The sequence below is a fragment of the Tachyglossus aculeatus genome, chromosome 6 (genome assembly GCF_015852505.1).
Source record: "Tachyglossus aculeatus isolate mTacAcu1 chromosome 6, mTacAcu1.pri, whole genome shotgun sequence".
Taxonomy (NCBI): Eukaryota; Metazoa; Chordata; class Mammalia; order Monotremata; family Tachyglossidae; genus Tachyglossus; species Tachyglossus aculeatus.
In genome coordinates, this window is record NC_052071.1 from 6,459,054 (window position 1) to 6,474,700 (window position 15,647).

The 15,647-nt window shown below is 43.1% G+C and overlaps 2 long non-coding RNA genes across 2 annotated transcripts; both read right to left on the bottom strand.

Annotated features, from left to right (window-relative positions):
- Positions 1 to 1,212: 1,212 nt before the first annotated feature.
- LOC119929485 lies at positions 1,213 to 5,744 on the bottom strand. Its single transcript, XR_005451563.1, has 3 exons — positions 5,592 to 5,744; positions 2,006 to 5,138; positions 1,213 to 1,535 (listed from the first exon to the last, which is right to left on the bottom strand). It is a non-coding gene; the product is annotated as an uncharacterized LOC119929485 (long non-coding RNA).
- Positions 5,745 to 8,888: 3,144 nt separating this feature from the next.
- LOC119929486 lies at positions 8,889 to 10,402 on the bottom strand. The gene is made up of 3 exons (XR_005451564.1): positions 10,267 to 10,402; positions 9,742 to 9,845; positions 8,889 to 9,453 (listed from the first exon to the last, which is right to left on the bottom strand). It is a non-coding gene; the product is annotated as an uncharacterized LOC119929486 (long non-coding RNA).
- Between the last annotated feature and the right edge of the window lie 5,245 nt (positions 10,403 to 15,647).

Consider the following 15,647-nt stretch of genomic DNA (forward strand, 5'->3'; position numbering starts at 1 on the left):
GGACTCCTGCCGGAGGGAACAGAAGTCCTCCCCGCGGATTTTGAAGCGGAAAGGCCGGGGAGAATGCACGGCCCTTCTATTGGCTCGATGGTTTTTCACCCTCGAGGCCCACTCCGAAATGACGGGTGAGTGTAAGCCCATCCTCCCGGGAAATCTTCGCCGCCCCCCGCCTCCTACCTCCTCCCAAGGGGCTGCCGAGGACCTTCTCTGCTCCTCACGGAGACTCCGTACTACTCCCGGATGGGGCCCGGTGCCCGCTGTCCCGGGTGGGCGAGACCGAGCCTGGAACGCCGGACTCCACCTGCCTCACCGACTCCATCCCTAGACGCTCGGCGCTGTGAGAAGCCAATACTCAAAACTTCCCCAGCTGAAGCAGGAGCTGCCCTGGGTTTCCCAACAAAGAGCAAGTATTTTAAAATCCAACAAATGCTGAGCTCTAAATCACTAGAAAACCAGGCTGGATTTGCCCCAGAAATAAGTTGGTGGGGCCCGACGGATATTACTGAGCCACTTTTTTTAAAAAAAAAAATGGTATATGTCAATCACTTACCATGTGGCAGACACTGTACTGAGCAATGGGGTAGATAAAAGCTACTCAGGTTGGACACAATCCCTATCCCGTAAAGGGCTCACAGTCTTAGTCCCCATTTTACAGATGAGGGAACGGAGGGACAGAGAAATGGAGTGACTTGCCCAGCGTCACCCAGAGAACTAGTGGCGGGAAACAGGATTAGGATGTTTGGCAACCTAACCAAACCGGGGATAACCAAAAAAACGAGCATATGCTTTCCCATCTCTCGTATCCCGAATGCATAGAACCGAGTTATTTCTTTATCCTGAAAAAGCTACACCTATCCATGTCCAATGGAAATGAGTATTATATGTGTTTTTATGTCAAAAACGCTTTTGATTCTTAATTTTAATGTTAAACTATTTTATTGAGTTTTCTATTTCCTAGCTTTATTTTATAATTATTTTATTTTAACTAGTTTATTGGTTTGAGTGCTCTGTGTGTTTTTATATGTCAGTGAGGATTTAAATTCTTAATTTTAATTTGAAAGTATTTTATTGAGTTTTGTGTTTCCTAGCCTTATTTTCTAATTATTTTATTTTAACTAGTTTATCGGCTAAAAAAAAACCTGATTTGACCCCTGCAGAAACTGTTTGTATCTTTACATTATTTAAATTAGATAAAAAAAATAATATTCCATTGAACATTGATTGGGTAGTTGCAAATCCAGTTTGTTTTTGTGGAAAACAATTGAGGGAGATGGGAAAGGATATATCCCTGGGCTGGGCTTAACCCAGGAGGCTCCAGGGTTAAGATTAAACAAAGAGGTTTTTGCACATTGCAAATACTTTCTTTTCCCTTTCCAATAGTCTGGGCCATAAAGACCGGAAGTAGTGGCTTGGACCCCCAACGGTTTCTTTTAAGAGCTGCCTGATTTTCTCCAACCAGAGTGGCCCATTTTCCATTCCTCCTCTTCTGCAGCCGAGTGTCCCCCACATCAAGCCTTGTTTCATCCACGCTGGCCCTGTAGGTGGGTAGAAAATAATGTTAAATTCTTGAATGTACACATATACACAGAGATAGCCTGTAGAATCAACACTCATCTCTAGTAAATTTTCTCCCAAATAGAACACAGGTATTACTTAGCGGGCTCCCTCCCAGAGCCAGTTCCGGGACCTGGGTCCGTATAATACTGCAGGCAACGGTCACTTTATCTGTGCCCCTGACACACCTCCTGAAGAGCTCCCACCTAACTGTTTCTTTCTCTTTGGTCTGTTGCGGAGTCTGAGCTGAACCTTTTGAGGTTGCTGAATCTATGGGAGAGGCAGGAGAGGCATGAGCGGATGACCCAGTGGAGTGGGGGGGCTGCAGATCTGCAAATTCAGGGGAAGGAGACGTGAAGGAGAAGTCAGTTGTTTCAGAGCACACCAACTAGTTCATTAAACGTGCCCTCCCCTAGAATACAGGTTCCATCTTTCCCTCACCCCCTCTTACCTGATGCAGAGGACCTGCGGGACTTTGTCTTCCGCTGAGAAGGCTGAGCAGCCAGGGAGAGAGGATCAAGGGAAAACTCTTCCAGGTGTAGTGGGACGAATTATCCCGAGGCTCTTCTCTATTGCCACCTCAAATGTTTCCTCTCTCACAGCCAGGGCCATTAAGGCCTGGGGTAGAGGGTGATCTGAGAGATTTTGCATGAAGCTAATCTCTCCTGTTTTCCTCAAATATTCTCTCTGTTCTCTGGAGACCACAGGTCATAAAGACCTGAAGGAAGTGATTGAACAAGCCATGAAGACCTGCAGGGGAGAATTAAATTGCGGAATGAAACAGGCCTTGAAGACCTGGAGTAGAAATTCTGAGAGGGTAAATGGCCTGAAGTCAATCTCCCCTTTACCCCCTCAAATGTTCTCTCTGCTTTTGACTACACAGCCCATGAAGACCTGAAGGAGAGCATTATGTAGGCCATGAAGACCTGAAGGGAGATTCTTAAATGAAAGAATTCAACAAGCCTTGAAGACTTGCCATAGAAATTCCAATGGAATGAAGGACATGAAGCCCACTCTCCTTTCCCCCTTCAATTATTCTCTTCGCTTTTGAGTACACAGGCAGTGATCACCTGCAGTGGAAATATAAACAGGCCGTGAAGACCTGGAGGATGGTGGGAGAATTAAACAGGCCTTGAAGACCTGCAGTGGGCACATGGCATATAAGTCAAATCTCTCCTTTGCCCTTCAAATACTCTCTCCGGTCTCTGGAGAACACAGGTCATAAAGACCTGAAACAAAGGATTTAACAGGCCATGAAGGCCTAAAGGGGAGAACTGAATAGGAGAAGTCAACAGGCCTTGAAGACCTGCAGTGGAAATTCTGACAGGATCAATGGCATGAAGCCAATCTCTCCTTTTCCACCTCAGATGGTCTCTCTGCTTCTGGGTACACAGCCCGTGAAGACCTGATGGAGAGCATTATGCAGGCCATGAAGACCTGAAGGGAGAGAATTAAATGACAGAATTCAACAAGTCTTCAAGACTTGCCACAGAAATTCCAACGGCATGAAGGGCATGAAGCCCGTCTCTCCTTTTCCCCCTCAAATACTCTCTTTGCCTTTGAGTACACAGGCGGTGAAGACCTGCAGTGGAAAGACAAACAGGCCATGAAGACCCGGAGGACAGTGGGAGAATTAAACAGGCCTTGAAGACCTGCAGTGGAAATTCATAGAGGATACATGGCATATAAGTCAAATGTCTCCTTTGCCCATCAAATATTCTCTCTGTTCTCTGCAGGTCATAAAGACCTGAAGGAGAGGATTAAACAGGCCTTGAAGACCTGCAGGGGGGAATAAATGAGAGCCCTGAAGACCCGAAGGAGAGAATTGAATGGGAGAAGTAAACTGGCTGTGAAGAAATTCAGACACGATAATGGCATGAAGCCAATTCTCCTTTTTCCCCCCTCAAATGTTCCCTCTGCTTTTGACCACAACAGGCCGTGAAGACCTGAAGCAGAGAATTAAAGAGATTAACTAAAAAGGCCCTGAAGACCCAAACAGGGGATAATTCATTCAATGGGAGATTTAACCAGGCCTTGGAGATGTTCAAACAGGATGAAAGACATGAAGTCAATCTTTCCTTTTTCCTCTCCTCTGTTCTTGGGGTTTCTAGTACCCAGGCCATGAAGACCTAAAGGAAAGAATTCAATGGGAGAATTAAACTGGCCTTGAAGACCTGTAGTGGATTTTCCAAGAAGATAAATGGCATGAAGCCAATCTCTCCTTTTTCCCCCTCAAATGTTCTTCTCCACTTTTGAGTACACAGGCCGTGAAGACCCGAAAGGGAGAATTCAACAGGCCATGAAGACCTGAATGAGAGAATTAAACAGGCCTTGAAGACTGGAAGTGGAACTTCAAACAATATATATGGAGCTGAAGTCCCTCTCTCCTTCTAACCATCACATTTTGTTTTTAAATACTCAGGCCGTAAAGACCTGCAGGAGGGAATAACTGGGGGTACTGAGCAGACTGTGAAGACTCAACAGGACATCATTAAATAGGAGGACCAAACAGGCCATGAAGACCATCTCTTTCCCCTCAAATGTTCTCTTTGCTTTCTAAGGACCCAGGCCTTGAAGACCCAAAGGAGAGAATTTGCAGGCCGTGAAGACCTGAAAGGCAATAATTAAATGAGAGAATTAAACAAGCCTTGAAGACCCACCATGGAAATTCAAACGTGTCAAACGGCAAGAAGCCCCTACTTTTCTCTCTCAAATATTCTCTTGACTTTCAAGTACACATGTGGTAAGGACCTGCAGTGGAAACACAATCAGGTCATGAAGACCCGAAGGGCAGTGGGAAAATTAAACAGGCCTTAAAGACCTGCAGTGAAAGTTCACCAGGGATACAAGGCTCAATTCAAATATCCCATTTACCATTCAAATTCTCTTTCTGCCCTCTGGAGAACACAGGCCATAAAGACCCGAAGGAGGCAATTAACCAGGCCTGAAGATCTAAAGGAGAGAACTAAATGGGAGAATTAAACAGGCTGTGAAAACCTGCAGTGAAAATCCAAGCAGGCTATGTGGCATGAAGCCAATCTCTCCTTTTCCCCCTCTGCCCTCTCAGGAACTCAGGCTATGAAGAATTAAATGGAAAAAAAGTAACCAGGTCTTGAAGACCCGAAGAAAATTCAGAAGGATATTTGGCATGAAAGCCAATCAACCTCTCCAAGAGCTGGGACACAAAAATTGGAGTGGTTTTTTTTTTTTTTTTTTGGACGCCGCACTAGATATTTCCAGACAACACTTTCCTCTTTTCCCTTGACATAAATTAATGGAGGTGGATTTCCAATGTGGTTCTAGAGGGATTTGGGGGAGAATGTGAGTTTCTCTCCATTTTGATCTCAAATCTTGCTTTCTTTCTCCCTCCACCTTCCTGGCCATAAACGCCTGGGGTGGAACTCTCACAAGCTTCTGGGGGTGTGCCTCGGGTTTAAAAGAGTTTCCCTTTATCCATCTCTTGCCCAATGGGCTGCTGCAGCTTGATCCAGCCTTCCATTTTCCTCATCTTTGTCCTCCCTCTTCCAAGTCGCTTTACTTGGGGAAATCCAAGCCATTTGGAGTTTCTGATTTTTGGTCAAATCCTTTGGAAGGAAAAAATACAAGTCCAAACTCACTTTATTGACATCACAATACTGATTCAAAATTAGTACTGTATTTTTGGTCAGTTTGTCCCCATCAATATTTAGTGAATATTTTGGTTTTCTTGCTGAGTGTGGCAGACGTGGCATCTTGAAGCCTTTCATGATTACAGACTATACACACAGAAAGGAGAAGGAACTAGTCACCCAAGCCCTTGTGTAGTCATCACACACCCCTGCCCACCAGCACATGTGCTTAGGTGGCCTTGAAGTGGTTTGTGGGAAGATGAAAAAATAATCAGGGAAGGGGATGTGATAAGCACTCCATAAGTATTATGAAATGATTGGAAAAGCTCAACCCAGGCGATTGCCCCGATTAGCGTTTTCCTCCCCTTAGAGGATCTGAATCCAGCTTTCCCTCACATCACCCTCCCCACATCTTCCCTTCTCCCTTACCTTTGGTGTCTGCCACAATCTCGCCACCAGGCCCTCCTCGCCCTCCCCTTGGCTGAGTGCAGCTGCCTTCAAGATGCAGGTATAGGCTGGATTCCTTCTGGAGAACATCTTGGAACATCTTCCTGTGCTCACAGGTACGAAAGCTTTGGACAGCTATACTTTTCTGGGAGACCTTTGACAGTGACAGGAAAGGTTAAGTGGTTGCATTTTTACAATCTACCGAATAGCTTTTATTATCTGCATAGTACAATGAATGACAAACTCCTAAAAAGCCAAAAATATCCGCAATTTCAGAGTATAAAATTCCAGTTATTTCCAGGATCAATTGTTCAGGTAAACACTTAGGAAGCCATATAATAATTCCCCACTATCAGCTAATTTGTGTTTCTCATTTAAAAAGTAATTTTATAGGTCTCATCCCAAAAATGACAGTACATAAACTTTAGATGACGCAAATTAATTCCCACTAATCAGCATTTTGTTCAAAGGTTCTTCGAGTATTGATTCTTGCACGCATCCCTCAACAATAGACCATCCTTTGCTCTAGCCTACCGCTAATCCTTCAAATCGGGGAATTTGCCACTCACCGCCTTCCCTTTCTGCCGCTGCAGCTAGCACGTGAGTGTCCGACGGGTAAACACGACTCTCCCGGCGGAGACCCTGGCGGGGCTGAGGTAGCCGAAGCTGGAACTGGCACCTGGGGCATCCCGGTCGGGAGCGTCCCCTGAACTCTGGCGATGCAGGCAACTGGCGCAGTGAGTACGGACTTCCTGAAAAGAATCAGTGGAGCCTGAAGGCAAAGTTTCACCGAAATTTACCTCAATAACTGGGAGTCATTCTCCGATAAGGTGACATCACAGAATTTCAGGCCTTAGAAATTTCATTGCTCTTAATAAAACTTTCAAAAAAAAGTTTTTCAATTTCCTCGCTTAGAACAATGCCCAATGTCAGTAGTCAGGGGAGAAAATCAAATCTATCACTATGATCCCTAGTAAGATTATTTTTTGGTTTTTGTAAATTTCCTGAGGAAATCCACACTACCTTTCCTTTTTTCCTATTTTTAGAGGTTCCCGTTCCCACTTGTCCTAGTTAACTTCAGTTTCCGTTCTATTTAACTGTGGCTAGTTGACTGACTGCCAACTGCATCACCTTTCCCTTCCTGCCTGAAATGTCAAGGTACAGAACACCTGGAGTTTCTTCCCCGGAAAACAAATTTGGGAAAAGTTCTGTGAGGAAAATATTAAGAAGCTTCCCTAGTTTTATTTTGGATATCAAGTTTAAGAGAAGTATATTTGAGATGAAAAAAACAACCGTGGAAAACAGCTTTTTCGAGGGTATATTTGGAAAACTTAAAAACAGAATTTCTTCTACAGCATTAGAAATGAATTGTGATACTTATTTTTTTTTGAGTCTTGGAGTCAGCTCCAATTTCCTTTCTTTGAGTTTCCCGATCTCTACAGGTCTGCTGGATCAGCTCCCCTCCTCCAGTGAGCCCAGCTCTGTCCCCCATGGATTCCCTCGCGGTATTTCCTCAAGCACCTGAGAGATGCAACAGTGTAGAACAAACACCCAGCAGTCCCACTCCCCTTTTTCTTTTCCCCCTCCAAGGAGGCTAAATCCCTTCCTAAGTTCTTCAGACAAAAATCTAAAGAATAGCAGTTCAAACACACAACTTCATCTGCAGACAGGCTATAGCAGAAATCGATCTACCTGTTCATCCCTCAACGGTAGGTTCCACCTTGCCTCCTTCACCTAATCCTTAGAACGGGAATTTCTCACTCACCACCGTCAGGCCCTGTGGCTGTTTCCAGTATTGTAGTCGATATCCTGGGGGGGGGGGGGGGGGGGGGGGGGGGGGGGGGGGGGGGGGGGGGGGGGGGTGTTTAAAACCTGTTTGTCCCAGTTGGATGGAGGCAGCTGCTCCACTTCAGCGTTCCCGACCTGAGAGGTCCCCTTCACTCCACAGTAATGTGGGCAGCCCAGGTCCCTGAAAAGAATCAACCTGGTTTGAGCACAAACGCTCACCAAAATTTTCCAAGATTACCACAGGGATTTCTTCTCCAATATGCTGTAACACAGAACAAGAGAGGCCTAAGAAATTTCACTGATGTCTTTGAAAACTGTATCTGTCAAAGTGATTTCTAATCTATCTATGTGGCTTTAAGGAGATTGTCAATTTCCATAGGAAAACTACCATCAGATTCCTTTTTGCTTACTTTTGAAATTTCCTATTCTTATTTTTTCCCAGTTAACATTCTGTTTTACTTGGCCTAATTGCCACAAAGCTTACCTTTACCACCTATCTCTTCATGACTGAAATTCAAAGGTATAAAGCTGAGAATGTCTAGTTTTCTTAGCACTGAAAACAGATTGGGGAAAAACGTGAGAAAAATATCAACTAATGTCCATCTTTTCATCAGTCCATTTTTAATTTTGGTGAAAGAATTAAAAAGGAAAATTTTGATGTCAAATACACCATTGTGAACAGTTTTTTTTCAAGGGTAAACTTAGAAAACTAAGAAATAGAATTTTCTCTCCAGCATCCAAAATAAATTAAGGTACCTACTTTTAAGACAGACAGTCAACTCTTTATCTCCACTGCAAATGTCTTGGTCTGCATGGGCAAGCTGGACCATAGGCAGTTTTTCTCTAGTTGCCCTGGTCCTCCTCACAGTAGATTTCCTCAGAGTACTTCCTCAGGCACCTGAGGGACACAAAATGCAGAACTAAACTGTGACGAATCCCCAGCCCCTATCCCTTTACTCTTCAAGCAGGATAAATAGCTTCATTATTTCCTAGGATGAAATATTTAGCAAAAACCAAAAATCCCACAAGTCGCCGAGAAGTAGCGTTCCTTCAACACTCAGATTCACCTGCAGAAGAGCTGTAGCAAAAGTTGATCAATCTATTCATCCCTGACAGAAGGTCCTACCTTCTTCCCACAGTCTTATCTCTAAAACAGAGGAATTTCTTACTCACCATCTTCTTGCCCTGAAACTGCTAGGACCATGTGGGTTCCTTGGAGGGGAGACCTGTCTTCACGAGTTGAGCACCTTAGCTGGGAGCTGGAACTGGCATTCAGGCTTCCTAACCTGAGGCATCCACTGAACTCCGGAGTCACGGATGAAGCCGTGGGCGATGCGAGTTTCTGGAAAGAATCAACTGAGTTTGAGCAACAAGCTTCACCAGCATCTTTCTAGATAACAGTAGGGATTTCTTCTCCAATAATGCTGCATCAGAGAGCTTGGAGACCAAGACATTTTGCTTGTGCCTCTTCAAGTTCATCATTTTCCTCACTCAAAACATTACCCAGTGCCAGTAGTCAGTGGAGAAAACCGTACCTTTCACAATGATGTTTAGGAAAAGATTTGGTGTTGAGAATTTAAAGTAAATCTCTTGAGGAAATTTATAATCAAATTCCTTTTCACCTGCCTTTTAAATTTCCTACTCAGGTTTTTCCTGGGTAACCTCCCTTTATCTCCCTCATTTGGCATGATTAACTCATGCCACCTAATGCACCACCTATCTCTCCCTGACTGAAATACTAAGTTTTTTCCACTGAAAACAGATTGGGGAAAAAGTTCTGAGAGGGCAGCCTTAAAAGATTCTCCCTTGAAAGTTCAAGGGAAATATTTTGTAATGAAATAATAATGGTGGCAGGCAACTGTTTTAAAGGAACGTTTGGAAAACAAAAAAATCAAATTTTGTTTCTGATATCAGGAATCCATTTTCGGGTACTTATTTTTTTGTGTGTGTGCCAGGCATTCTCTCTGCTACTCATGTTCTTGGCGAGTGTCCCGGTCTGCTGAATCCGAAGTAGCTCTCCCTCCTCTTCCTCCTCCTTTGGCCTGGCTCTGTCCACCTGGAATCTCCTCAGGATATTTCCTCAGGTATGAAAGTGACACCACAGAGCAGAACCAATTCCCAGAAAAAAAACACTCCCCCACCCTTTTCCTTTTCTCCTCCCAGCAGGTTCAATTTCTTCCCAATTTTTCAGACAAACCAAACGAACATACATATAAAACCCTTAGAAACATCTACCCCTCATATTTAGAACTGCACTCAATTTCTCTTCCCCACCTCCCCTCCCTGTTGTTGTTGCCAACCTGGCAGTACCTGGCAGGCAAACAGGATTCTCCTGGTTGAGTACCTGGCTCAGAGGCAGGGGCTGGAAGTGGGAATTGGCAGCTCCGGGCTTCCCTGCCTGAGGTGTCCTCTGAAAAGACAGGGGACTTGGGCAGGCAGTCCATCTTCCTGAAAAAGAATCAACCAGGTTTTAAGCACAAAGCCTCACTACCAGCTTCCTAGATAAAGACGTAGATTCTTTCTCCAATAATGCTACAACACAGAGCTACAGGCCTATGAATTTTGCTCGGGAAATTTACAAATCAAGTTTCTTTTTAGCCTACTTTGATGTTTTCTCATTTTTATTTTTGAAGGAAACCTTACTTAACATTCTGTTTGACTCTGTGTAGTTGTCTCAGGGCTTTACCACCTCTCTCTCTCCTTGACTGAAATGCAAGCATAGAGAACGTAAACTTTCTTCCACTGAAAACAAATTAGCAAAAAGCTGTGTGAATAATTTCTCCTTTTTATAAGGTTTCATGTAAATATTCATGAGGTAAATATTCAAAGGTTTATTTGTAGAGTACAGAATTAGAATTTCCTCTCTTACCTGAGAAGTAATTTGAGATACTTATTGTTTTCCCCACCAGGTAGTCAGCTTCTTCTGTCCCCTGTGGATGTCCTGGTCACCAAGTCGCCGTTGAGGAGAAGACGGTCTCTGTTGGAGCACACACCCACCCTGACGTTTTCCTAGAACACAATAGGTACCACTTAATTCTCCTAAGTTGTGTGGAGGCAGCTGGTACGTTGAACTGATATTTTTGCTTTCCCTACCTGAGAGATTCCCTTCACTCCACAATGATGTGGACAATGCGAGTCCCTGTAAAGTATCCATCTGGTTTGATCACAGACCCTCACCAAAATTTTCCAATATTACAACAGGGATTCTTTCTCCAGTAGCGCTGCAACAGAGAACGAGAGAAGCCTAAAAAAACTTTACTGGTATCTGTGAAAATTTTCCTCACAGAAAATATTACCCAAAGCCAGTAATCAGTGGAGAAAATTGAATCTATCACAGTGATTTCTAATGTATCTGTATGGACTTAGGGAGATTTTAAGTCAATGTCCATAGGAAATTTACCATCAAGTTATCTTTTGCCTACTTTTGAAGTTACCTATTCATGTTTTTTCCCAGTTAATCTCAGGTAACATTTTATTTGAAGGGGTCTAATTGCCTCCATGCTTACCTATATCACCTATCTCTTCCTGACTGAAACTTGATGGTATAAAAACTACCACTTCTCGTTTTCTTTCCACCGAAAACAGATCGGGGATAAAAGTGATGTGAGGGGAAAATATCAACTCATCTTTTTTTCGGTCAATCTTTTATTTTGTGATAGCTTGAAAAAAGATATTTCTGTGGTCACATACACTGAGAACAAACATTTCTGTTCAAGGGTAAATTTGGAAAATGTTCGAAATAGAATTTTCTCTCCAGGCTCAGAAATATATTAAGGTACTTACTTTCTGTAAGATAGACAGTCAGCTCCTTATCTCCACTGTAAATGCCCGTGTCTCCAGGGGAATGGGAATGCTCGACCTTAAGCAGCTCTCTCTCTAGTGGGCAGGCTCTGTTTACAGAAGATTTCCTCAGAGTACTTCCTCAGCACCTGAGGGACACAAAATTCAGGACAAACAACCCCATTCCCTTTTCTCCCCAAATGGGATAAATTCCTTCATAATTCCCAAAAATGAAATATTTAAAAGAAATCCCACAAGTCACCTACAAGTAGCATTCCCTCAACACTCAAATCACCTGCAGAAAAGCTGTAGCATAAATCAGTCAAACTACTCATCCCTAAAAGAAGTCACTACCTTCTTCCCACCATCTAATATCTAAAACAAAGGAAATTCTTCCTCACCGTCTTCTTGCCCTGCAGCTGCTGCCAACATGTGGGTACCTTGGAGGGTAGAGCTGTCCTTACCAGCTGAGCACCTTAGCTGGGTGGAGGCAGCTGGGAGCTGGAACTGGCACTCAGGATTCCTGACCTGAGGCGTCCACTGAACTCCAGGGCCACGGATGAAGACGCGGGCGGTACAACTTCCTGGGAAGAATCAACTGACTTTGAGCAACAAGCTTCACCAAAATCTTTCTAGATAACAATAGGGATTCCTTCTCCAGTAATGCAACAACAAAGTGCTAGGAGTCTAAGGAATTTTGCTTGTGCCTCTTATTCAAGTTCATCATTTTCCTCACTCAAAACATTACCCAGTGCCAGAAGTCAGTGGAGAAACCCGTATCTTTCACAGTGATGTTTAAGGAGGAATTGGTTTGGTGTTGAGATTTTAAAGTGAATTTCCTGAGGAAATTTATAATCAAGTTCCTTTTTACCTGCTTTTAAAATTTCCTACTCCGGTTTTTTTTTTTGGTAAACTCACTTTACGTCCTATTTAACTTAGCATGATTAACTCCAGTCTTTACTGCACCACCTATCTCTCCCTGACTGAAATGTTAATAAGGTGTCAAACCCAGGACCTTGACTTTCGTCCACTGAAAACAGATTGGGAAAGAGTTCTGAGAAGGTGATCTCTTGGCAAGTTTCTCCCTTGAAAGTTAAAGGGAAATATTTTGTGGTGTAAAAATAATGGCAGCAAGCAACTTTTTTAAATTTATGTTTGGAAACCGAAGAAATCAACTTTTGTGTCTAATATCAGAAATTCATTTTGAGGTACTTATTTTTTTGAGACAGGCATTCCTTCTGCTCCTTATGTTCTAGGCGAGTGTACTGGTCTGTTGGATCTGAAGCAGCTCTCCCTCCTCTTCTTCCTCCTGTGGCCTGGCTCTGTCCACCTTGAATCTCCTCAGGATATTTCCTCAGGTATGAAAGTGACACCGCAGTGCAGAACAAATGCCCAGAAACCCACTTTCACCCACCCCTTTCCTTTTCTCCCCCCAGCAGGTTCAAACCCTTCCTTATACTTCAGAAAAACCAAATAAACAGATAGAAATGAAAACCTTAGAAACTGTTACTCCTAATCTCAATGTCTCTTTCCCCACCTTCCCACCCTTTGGTTGCTACCAGCATAACAGTGGTTGATTATCCTGGTTGAGTACCTGGCTCAGAGGCAGGGGCTGGAAGTGGGAATTGGCAGCTCCAGGCTTCCCGGCCTGAGGTGTCCCCTGAAGTCTGCAGATGCTGGGAACTTGGGCAGGCAGTACATGTCCCTGAAAAGAATCAATCAGGTTTGAGCACAAAGCAACATCACCCTAGATAAAAACCTGGATCCCTTCTCCATTAATGCTACAACATAGAGCTACAGGACCATGAACTTTCAGCTCTCTTTTTGAAAGTTTATCAATTTCCTCACTTAGAATAATAGCCAATGCCAATAGTGAGTAGAGAAAACTGAGTCTATCAAAGGGATTTCTAATGAGGAATGGATTTGGTTTTAAGGAGATATTAAACTTTCTAAGGCAATTTCCTCAGAGAAGTTACAAATCGAGTATTTTTTAGCCTACTTTGAAACTTTCCCATTTTTATTTTTTTAGTACACCTTACTTAACATTCTGTTTGACTCTGTGTAGTTGTCTCATTGCTTAACTCTACCACCTCTTTCCCTGAGTGAAATGCAAACATGGAGAATATAAATTTTCTTTCACTGAAAACAAATTGGGGAAAGGCTCTGTGAAAAATTTCTCTTATTTATAAATAAAGTTTCAGGTAAATATTCATGTGATTAATATTCAAAAGTTTATTTGTAGAGTGCAGAATTCGAATTTTCTCTTCTACTTCAGAAATAATTTGAGATACTCCTTTTTGACCCACCAGGTAGTCAAGTTCTCTCTCCCTGATGGACGTCCTGGGAAGATGTCAATCTGTATTTGAGCACACACCATCACCGAAGTTTTCCTAGAACACAACAGGTATCAATTATGTTTCCCAAGTTGGGTGAAGGTAGCTGGGACCTGGAACAGGTACCTCAGCTTTCCCGACCTGAGATGTCTCCTTCACTTCACAGTGATGTGGGCAGCCCATGTTGAAAAGAATCAACCTGGTTGGAGAACAAACTCTCACCAGAAATTGCAAGATTACCACAGGGATTCTTTCTCCAATTTAATTCCTTCTCCAAAGTATGAAAATTTACCGGTCTCTGAAAAATTTCTCATTTTCCTCATATAAGATATTACCCAGTGCCAGGAGTCAATGGAGAAATCTATAACAGTGACTTCTAATCTATCTATATGTTTTTAATCAATCAATCAATCAATCAATCGTATTTATTGAGCGCTTACTATGTGCAGAGCACTGTACTAAGCGCTTGGGAAGTACAAATTGGCATCACATAGAGACAGTCCCTACCCGATAGTGGGCTCACAGTCTAAAAGGGGGAGACAGAGAACAGAACCAAACATACCAACAAAATAAAATAAGTAGGATAGAAATGTACAAGTAAAATAAATAAATAAATAAATAAACAGAGTAATAAATATGTACAACCATATATACATATATACAGGTGCTGTGGGGAGGGGAAGGCGGTAAGGCGGGGGGATGGAGAGGGGGATTTTAAGGAGATTTTAAGTTACTTGCCTACTTTAGAAATTTCCTATTCATATTTTTTCCTAGTTAAGCTCAGTTACCCCTTTCAGGGTCCAACCTGGAGAGTTTCCAGTACTCTAGCACTCTCGACTACGGGAGGGAGAATCAAGCAGGGGTCTACCCATTCCATTCCTAGCTTGGGCAGTGGCTAGAGAGTGGAAGGCAATCTGCTACAAGTCAAAACTCACCTGTGCTGGGCAGCAGTGGTGTGGGAGATTTTCGAGGGTGGATACTCACGTTTCCTGTACCAGAGAAAGGCAAAGATAAGGCACTTCTGTATTTTTACCAAGAAAGCTCTATGGATATAGTACCAGAACAATTGCAGACAGAGGTGGGGTGTTCTGGGAGAGATGTATCCATGGTGTCACTGTGAGGCGGAGGTAACTCGACAGCAAAAGACAACACAAGCTTAACATTATTTTTTATTTGGCCTAATTGCCTCAAAGCTTACCCATACCACTTATCATTCCCTAACTGAAATTCAAAGGCATAAAGGCATAGTACTTCTAGTTTTCTTTCCACTGAAAACAGATGGGGAGGAAAAACTGATGTGAGAAAAATATCAACTAATGTCCATCTTCTCATCAGGCCATCTTTTTTATTTTGGTGATAGGATTTAAAAGGATATTTTTGTAGTCAAATACACCAATAGGAACAAACAGTTTACTTTAAGCGTTAATTTGGAAAACTTAGAGAATTTTCCCTCTAGCAGCTGAAATAAATTACTTACCATTTTCTTTAAGACAGTCAACTTCTTATCTCCACTGCAAGTGTCCTTGTCTCCACGGGAATACTGGACCTTAGGCAGCTCTCTCTGTTGTGGGCCTGGCTCTCCTCACAGTAGATTTCCTCAGAGTACTTCCTCAGGTACCTGAGGAACACTAAATGCAGGGAAACTGCCACAAATACCCAGTCCCTTTCCCTTTTCTCTTCAAGCTGGATCAATTTCTTCACAGTTTCTTAGGACAAAATATTTAGCAACAGCAACAACAAAAAAATCCCCCAAATCACCAAGAGGTAGCATTCCCTCAACACTCAAATTCACCTGCCGAATGGCTGTAGCATAAATTGACCAATACATTCATCCCTGATAGGAGGGTCCTGCCTTCTTCCCACCATCTGATGTCTAAAAGAAAGGAATTTCTTACTCACAACCTTCTTGCCCTGCAGCTGCTGCCAATGTGTGGATACCTTGGGGGGCAGACCTGTCTTTACCAGCTGAGCATCTAGCAGGGTGGAGGCAGCTGGTTGCTGGAACTGGCATTCAGGCTTCCTGACCTGAGGTGTCCACTGAACTGCAGGGTTACAGATGAAAATGTGGGCGATGCAACTTCCTGGGAAGAATCAACTGAGTTTGAGCAACAAGCCTCACCAAAATCTTTCTAGATAA